The sequence below is a fragment of the Lynx rufus genome, unplaced genomic scaffold (genome assembly GCF_022079265.1).
Source record: "Lynx rufus isolate CCGP_SWC_20201006 ecotype Redwood Valley unplaced genomic scaffold, mLynRuf1.p SCAF_7, whole genome shotgun sequence".
NCBI classification, from domain to species: domain Eukaryota; kingdom Metazoa; phylum Chordata; class Mammalia; order Carnivora; family Felidae; genus Lynx; species Lynx rufus.
Window position 1 is genome coordinate 137,649,087 of NW_025814889.1, and position 6,604 is coordinate 137,655,690.

A 6,604-nucleotide genomic window follows, 5' to 3' on the forward strand; every position below is an offset into this window, starting at 1 on the left:
ACAGGGGCAGCGGCCATCAACTCCTGTGTCTCCCAGCAGCCATCTCCTTCTCGCCGGGGCTCAGCTTCCTCATCTGTAAAATGGGCTGATGTGTAAATGGCTACTTTCAAGGCTCCTTCCCTGCTTTCCCTGAGGGCACCGCGGTAGGCGGGCCGAAGAGGCTTCCGGAAACAGAAGAGGGGCACCGAGTCCACTTGTGGGGGTGCCGCAGGGACCCTCCTACTCCCGCTTCCCGGCTCAGATGACTCAGTTCTCTCTTCTGAGCCAGGTAGCAAGACCACTTCCCTCTGGGGAATGTGCAAAAACGAGTCATGGTTTTCCCATCACGGAAAGGAGAAATTTCTCCGAGCAGGGCTGGGTTAAAGCAGGCACGCTAACCTGTCAGCTGTGAGGGAGACAGCACTCCTGAGAGGCGGCGGTCTCCCCGCTGGCCCTCATCAGCAGTGGCCGATGGGGTCCACTGAGACCACCAGATCTTCCTCTGGGGGTACGGATGCTGAGACCAGCACGGGTCCACCAGCGGGTTCCAAAGCCGGGAAGGCCGGAGGCAGCAGCTGTGAGAAGAAGCCTAAAGTCAGGCAAGGGTCAGGAGAAGCCGAAGCGGCCGAGGGTCCATCAGGGTGGCCGCGGCCACGGGAGCTGAGAGGAACCCAGTCCCTGGGCCGTGGGGAGGAGGGAGAGATGGCACAGACTGGGTAGGCTCCGGCCAGCTCTGGATCGCTCGACACTGTATTCCAAGCCCAGGAGCATTAGCCTGGGCGGCCCCTGTGCTTCTGTGCTAATTCGTCCTCCCCGAGCCCTGCCTCCAGTAGGGCTGTGCTTGCAGAGCTCCTCCAGGAGAAACCCCAGCGGCCGCAGAGGGGAGGCAAGGCTTCCGGAAGTCGGCCCTTGTTAAAAATTCCTGCAAAGGTGCATTTTGGTTTTTTTTTTTCCGTTTTTTAACAAGTAATCTCTACGCCCAGTGTGGGGCTCGAACTCACAACCCTGAGATCAAGAGTCGCACCCTGCCTTCTGTTCTGTAACATGCCTGTATTTATTTTAATTGAGGTGGGCTTCACATAACACACAATTAACCATTTTAAAGCAAACAGTTCAGTGGCATTTAGAACATTCTTGATGTTATGCAACCATCACCTCTGCCTGGTTCCACAATGTTTCCATCACCCCAAAAGGAAACCCTATACCTATCAAGCAGGGACTTCCTGTTTCTCCCCCCCCCCCCCCGCCCCCCCAACCCGAGTCCCTGACAACCACCAGTGTCTCTGGACATTTTGTACCAACGGACTCATACAACGCATGGGTTTTTGGGTCTGGCTTGTCACGTTTGAGTCTTTGGTCACGTTTCTGAGGTCCAGCCACACCGTAGCAGGTGTCGGTGCCTTGTTCCCTTTTCACGGCCGCGTAGCAGTCCGCCGTATGGCCCTGTCATTCTTCGGTGGACGGACACAGGGGTCGTCTCCACCGTTCGCTGTCGTGTCGCTGTTTGCGGGGGGCAGTGCTGCTCTGAACGGCCACCTTCACGTATTTGTTTGGACACCCGTTGTCGGGGGTCTTGGGTGCGAACCTCGGAGCGGATGGCCGGGTCATGTGGCCGTTCTGTTTCACGCGTTGAGGACCCACCAGATTGTTTCCCACGTCGGGAGAGGCTGCTGGTCCCGCGAGCGGAGCATCAGATCTGACTTACCTGTCAGCCGGGAGACCTTAGGTGAGCCGCTTCGTCTCGTGCAGCCTCGGTTTCCCCGTTTGTAAAAAAGCTTTGGGCCCTCCGTTTCCCTCTCTCTCTGCCCCTCCCCTGCTCATTCTCTCTCTCTCAAAAATAAAGAAACATTAAAAAAGAAGAAGAAGAAGAAGACAGGGCGCCTGGGTGGCTCCGTGGGTGGCTGGGTGGCTGAGCTGTCTTTGGCTCGGGTCATGATCTCACGGTTCGTGAGTTCGAGCCCCGCTCTCGTGGGCTCTGTGCTGACAGCTCGGAGTCAAAATCTTTGTGTCCCTCCCTCTCTCTCTGCCCCTCCCCTGCTCACGTTCTGCCTTCTGTCCTGCTCTCTCTCAAAAATAAAATAAAAATAAAATAAAATAAAATAAAATAAAATAAAATAAAAATAAAATAAAAATAAAAAACAACAAAAAAAGGAGACTCGCGGAGCAGCTCCCAGCCTGTGCCCAGAAGCCCCTGCACATACTCACATCGGCCGCGTAGGCAGGGCTTCCCCACGGCTGCTCCGAGCCTTGGCCACACGCCCTGTGACCTCCCGGGACAGGCGAGCACAGGGGGCGCGGGGGGCCGGTGCCACAGAGCCGCCGCCAGCCTCCACATCTTCCCTGGAGGCCGCCAGGGGCCGGGTTCCCATCCCAGGTTCTGATGAGGTTTAAGGCTTCCTGCCTTACGGTGCTGCTGGAGCAGGAAAGTTCAGTCCGGGAGTGTCCCCCTACTCATGAGGCAGTGGTCTGGCCCCTGGTGATTCAGGGTCAGCCTGCAGGATCGCAGGGGGCTGGGGTCTCGCCCCGCTTTCCTTGGCTGTCTGAGTCTAACAAGGAAATTCGTTTGTTCCCCACCGAATCTCCCAGCCTGGCCTCGGCAGGCCTGTTACGGCATAACCCACAGACTTTCTTTTTTGTTTTCTTTTGACTTGTTTTTTTGGGGGGGACGCGCAAGTGAGCGAGGGGCAGAGAGAGAGAGAGAAGCAGGGCTCACCTGACGCAGGGCTCGAACCCACGAACCGCGAGATCGTGACCTGAGCCAAAGCCGGACGCTTAACCAACTGAGCCGCCCAGGCGCCCACAGAGGCTGATGCGCGGAGCACACACGATGTGAGAGGCCCGGGGACTGGCTGAGATCACTTAAGGGGGATGGAGAGACTGCAAGGGACCGAGCGCGTCCGCAGTGGGGCCCGGGACGGAGGGACGCCCAAGAGAACAGGAAGAGAACTCACCGGAAAGCTGCACCCGACCTTCTGTGACCCCGACGCGGTCTCTGGCCTCTGTTCTCCCGCTCAGCCCCCGAACCTCCCCATCACGGAGATGGTGACAGTGTTGCTCCCATGTCTCCAAAACCTCCTCCCCAACACACACTTCTGTCCACAAAACAGCCTCTCTGGGGTCCTTCGGTTGGTCCCTCCCGTGCAGCACCGGGGGAGAGAAGGGAAACCAGCGTCTCTCAGAGGGTGGGTTGAAGGGGGAGGCCAAGGCCCTGCTAACTCCCAGCCAGCTCTATCCCGTCTGAGCAGAAGAACCCAAGCAGCTGGGCGGGGAGGTGGGTGGAAGAAATCGCGAGTGGTGCATGCGTTCCGGGCTGCACTGAGAAGGCTCTCAGAAACTCGTCATTGTAAATACCCACAGGAGCGATTTTCCTGGCCCCTCCCCCGCCTGCCCCACGGCTGAGGTGGCAGGACCTTCAAAATGCGCTTTCCACCTCCGCATAGACGCGGCCTCACCTTCCCTCCTACCCCAGGCCTGGCTCGTCAATGAACTGATCACATAGACGTGCTGTGTGACTTGGGGCAAGGAAGTAACCTCTCTGGGCGCCCTTGACCTCATCGGTGCAGAGAGGGTCGGAATGCTTGGGAAGCCCGCTCAAAGATAAGTGATTTTTTTTCCCTCAGATCTGATCAATCACAAAGTGATGTCATTCAGTTCAACCCAATAGAGCCCTGAGCCCCAGGCTTGGGAAAGCTGGCCAGGAGAACAGAAATGCACAGAGGAATTGTCAGAGCAGAGCCTTGGACAGAGCACGGTCTGGCCTTAAACACACAGGTCGGGCTAGAAGTCCCGTCGGATTCGGAGGTATGATCCCCTCCCCACCAATCAGGGCCGGAATAGTCAGGAGGGCTTCCTGGAGGAGAAGGTACTTTTCTCAGGTCCCTACCATCTCTAAGCCAGCTCCTGAGCCCAGAGGCTGTATTCCACGGCCCTGTCACAGGTAGATAAATGCTGAAACAATAGGAACAAGGTCTCGGGATGTTGTGTTTCTTGTTCTTCCATTTTAAATTCAGGATTCTGAATTTTACAAGCGACACAGCACACTGGCTGCTTGAAGAGGACCGAGGAGGCTAGGGTGCTCTTTGGCGGGGCCTCAGACCCGTGCCCCGGTTACTGATCCCTTGAGCCTCCTTCCAGGCCCCTCCTCAGAGCCCTCTACCTGGCTGGAGAGGTGCCTACAGTCACTATCCCCCCTCCTTTGTGGGTCGTGTGACAACCTGAGGATGGACATGGAATTACTGCGGGACGTCTCTGCCCCTGGGAGCTCAGGAACACTCCCTGGGGGCCCCTTGGCACACAGGGCCCTGCTACTCCTCGACCTCGCCCCCAAAGCTCACCCTCTCTTCCCACCTGCACTGAATGGCTGTGCCCTGTACGACAACCCCAGGCCTCAGAATGCGAAGGACGGTTAACCTTCCGTGGCAAGGGGCAGGGGGAGAGGTCTGTCCCAAGTCCCAAGGCACACGAGCTCTCATCGCATCAAGAATGGCCCGGGGAGGAAACTAGCTCCTGCTTCCTTCCTCCTCCTTCATTCGGCTCTCCATGCAGCAGTCAGATTGCTGTGAAAATGTCCCGTCCGCACGTTGGCTGCTCCTGCCCCCACCTGCCGGTGTCCCCGTGTCTCCAGGTGTAGAAGCCAGAATCTTCCCACGACTGGGAGAGCCGTCCTACCCTGAATGCTATCGGCTGCTCTCACTTCTCTCCGGCCACGGCATTCACCCAAGGAGGGGCTCTCGGGCGTTTCCAAGTTGGGGCTATTCTGAACACAGCTGCTGTGAACCTTTATGTGAGGTTTTCCACCAACACAGTTTTCATTTTTCCCCCCCCCGGGATGAACACCCGAGGGTGTAATTGTTGGTCTGCACGTTCACTTTTGAAAGAAGCTGCCACGCTGTTTTCCACAGTGGTTGGAAACCATTTACGGTTCCCCCAGCACTGGATGGGTCATCCGGTTTTTCTGCATCCTTCCCAGCATTTGGTGTTATCGCTATTTTTTATTTTAGCCTTTCTGATAGGTGGGCACACCTCACCTGCCCAGCAGCAGAGTGTGAGTTCTGGTTCCTTCACACCCTAACAACACTCAGTATGGTTAGTCTTCTTAATTTGGGCCATTTAATTTTACATCCGTATGTAAGGCTATCTCTTTATGGTTTCGAGTTGCATTTCGCCAGCGGCTAAAAAGGTTGAGCATCTTTTCAGGTCCTTATTTGCCGTCCCTGTATCTATACCGATGAAGCATGTGTTCAAGTTTTTGTTTGTTTGTTTGTTTGTTTTTTAATTGGGTTGTTTGTCTTCTTACTATGAGTTGTAAGAGTTCTTTCTATATTCTAGGTTGGGTCCTTAGAGAAATGTTTTGCAAATGTCTCCCCAGTCTGTGTATTGCCCTTTCATTTTCGTTCTCCTGTCCGCCCCTCACCCAACTTCCTTTTTCTTTACAGCCTCGTCACGCCCTGACAGGTATGTTTATTGCTTGTGTTCCCTTCTACACAGACAGCTCCATGGGTTCAGGGGATGTCTTTCCTGCTCTGTCCTTGGCTCCTAGCACAGGGCGTACTCAGCCCATGCCGGGCTCCCTGGCCACATCACAGCTGCTAAGGGGCTGGAGGGGCACATGAGCTGGTGTGTGGAGACCTTAGAGTGGGCTGTTGCAAACTTCCAGGTCAGCAGTGAGGAGTCCTCAGCTGGGGCATGGGCACGGGCGGGGGTGGGGCAGAGAAGGGCTGGAGAGACTTTCCCAAGGGGCACGTGCCAAGCTCCCTTCCTCCCTTCTCCTGCCGGCGAAGCCATCCCACTCCGCACACGCCCCACCTCTGCCCGGTGCTGGATCACAGCCCTGCCTGTTGGCCTGCCCAATGGCAGGGGCAACACAAGTTTCTACAGGAAATTGATGGGGGTGGTGTCCAAAAGGTATAATTAGCTCCCTTTCCATCAGTGTCTACAGTGCATGTGTAATTGAGGGGGTGTATACACAGAGGGTGAGGGTGTGTATGTGCCCTGCCTGCTATCTATGGAGGGTGTGGTCCAGGGTATATGATGTGTGGACATCTGGCCTCTCACACCAGCGTGGGGCATCCGTGTGTTACGTGGGTCCTTCCATGCAATAAAGTGACAGGCTCCTCTCCAGGATGGAAGGATTGTTGGCCGGTCTCTGACGTCTTTTCTGGTCACCCCTCCTGGGACCCTGTCTGTGACTCTGGGCCTCCTCTCCTTTCTGACAGTGCAAAGCTCCCTGTGTGGCCAGACAGCCCCTGGCAGCAGTCCCAAGCAGATGCTTGCTCGCCAGCTTGGCTTACTCTGAGTCCCCTGGGTCTGGTTTTCAGCCTGTTAAAGGGGAACGCTAATACCGCCTGCATTTGGTGACTGTGTGGATGAAGCAGGATGTGTGTGAGAGTTTAGAAGGTGGCCCTTAGCAGGTGCTCAATAAACGGGAGCGAACACACGCGCACACGAGCACGCCTGGTCCCTGGGCTCCGGGAGCTGAGTCTTGCTGTTTCACCCACAACCGTATTTACTCCTTTGCTCAACGCACACTAGGACACGCTCAAGCCGGTTGGGTAGAGGCTAGGACGCAGGCAATTACAGCCCGCAGCGCCCAGCGCGCTGTGACACACACACACACACACACACA